The following is a 2,157-nucleotide window of genomic DNA, read 5'->3' on the forward strand; positions in this document are numbered from 1 at the left end:
ATGAAATCTCTTCAATAATTTGTAATAGCCCTGTATTCTTATGCATCGAGAGTCCGTTATACTTTGCAGTGTTTTCCATACAGCTGCGACATCAGAGCAAACGTACTCTTGAGTGTTGGACGTAGTGCACTGCAGAGCAATGTTCCTATTTCGAACATTTTGAATTCTATTCCGAATGACGTGCGGATATGTACAGATGATGGAACGTAATTGGAACGGACGAGAATCTGGAATAAAACGATGTGGGTAAATTGTGCACTGATAATATCGTACGACCGTAGACAAATTCAAGCAGCTGTAGTACGGAGGCGCCAGTGAGGAGCATCATGCAGTTAGAAAATCGTAGGATTAACGACAAGAGGTAAAAAATGTTTTGGGTGGTTGTCACAGTAACAACGCAAATTTCATATTCCTAGATTTCCGGAAAGTCTTTGACACATTGCTAGACTGCAGACGGTTGACGAAGGTCCAAAAACACGGAATAGGTTCCCAGATATGTGAATGGCTCTAAGACTTTTTAAGTAAAATGACCCAGTGAGTTGTCGTGGGCGGCGAGTGTTCATCGGAGAAAAAGGTATTGTCAGGACCGTGCCCACAGGAGTGAGATAGTACCGCTATACATAAACAATCTGCCAGATAGGATGGGCAGCCATCTGCGAGTGTTTGCTGATGATGCTGTAGTGTACGGGAGAGTGTTATCATTGAGCGACTCTATTATGTCTCTGACAGAATTTGTAATTACTGTAATGAATGGCAGCTTGCTTTAAATGTGGAAAAATTGTAAGTTAAAGCAGATGAGTAAGAAAACAATCCTGTAATGCTGGAATACAGGACTAGCGATGTGCTGCCCGACACAACCAAGTCGATTAAATATTTAGGCGTAATGCTGTAAAGCGACATGAAATGGAACAAACACGAAAGGTCGGTTTTAGGGAAGGTTAGTGTCAACTTCGGTTTATTGGGAGAATTCTAGGAAATTATAACTCATCTGTAAAGGAGACCGCTTACAATACATCAGCATGACTCAGTCTTGAGTAATGCAAGAAGTTAATCTAATGCAAGAATGTTTGCGATCCGCACGACGTCGGATTAAAGGAGGACATCGAAACTAGATTTGTTACCGAGGGATTCGATCCAACGCCCTAGTATTACTGAATGCTCCCTGAACTCAACTGGGAATTCCTGGAAGGAAGGAAACATTCGTTTCGCAAACCACTATTGAGAAAGTATAGGGAACCGGTATTTGCAACAGACGGCAGAACGATAATACTGCCACCAACGTACGCCTCCCGTAAGGACCGCGAAGACACAAGACAAATCGGACCTCGGTACGGAAGTATATAAACAATGATTTTCCCTCGCTCCATTTGCGATGGAAAAGGAATGAGTAAGAGTGGTACAGGGTTACCTTCCGCCACGCACCACGTGGTGGCTTGCGCGAAATTTATGTAGATGTAGATCACATCTTAACTGCTTCATTGTCTGGATACCTACACACGTATTACAATCCGCAAGGTCAAAAGCAGCTTGTGTATATTAGTCACGCTATGTACTAATGCTTGTGCCTCAAGCATTATACGCATTTCCCACATGTGGCAAGGACACCCAACTAACAAAGTGAGTTACCAGTTTCCCATGAACATTGTGATATGTCAGGGAGAGAGACAAAGATGGGAAAGATTGTGGCTCCTTTCCATTTTTCTCTCGTGCAGTTGTTGTTCAAACATTCGAGAATGTTGAAGCGAAAATGGTGTCCACATTTTTTTCTGTACATTAGTACTTGGTTAAGTTGCGCAGTTTTGTTTCGTGACATTCTCTAGAAATTAGTGTGCTCCTCCTTAAGACAAGATGACGAACAATTGGTATCTCGTTGCGTTGTTATCTTTGATTACGGAAAATCTGGATATTGTAGTGACTAATACCTACAAAACAGCGACCAGCCGGTGTAATTCAGCGGAGCTCAAAATAACAAAGAAAGCTCCTATCAGTATGATTTAATCTGATAATTCTAACACTTCAACTACATTGCGTAACTACTGCCACTACCTTAGTTGATCGCAATACTTTTGACTCACTGGGGCTTAAAAACAACGCATTGACTGGCGACGAACTATAACCACAAACATCAGATGCAGTTGTATTTTTTCCACATTATAA

This window comes from Schistocerca cancellata, chromosome 3 (assembly GCF_023864275.1).
Source record: "Schistocerca cancellata isolate TAMUIC-IGC-003103 chromosome 3, iqSchCanc2.1, whole genome shotgun sequence".
In the NCBI taxonomy this organism is placed as follows: Eukaryota; Metazoa; Arthropoda; class Insecta; order Orthoptera; family Acrididae; genus Schistocerca; species Schistocerca cancellata.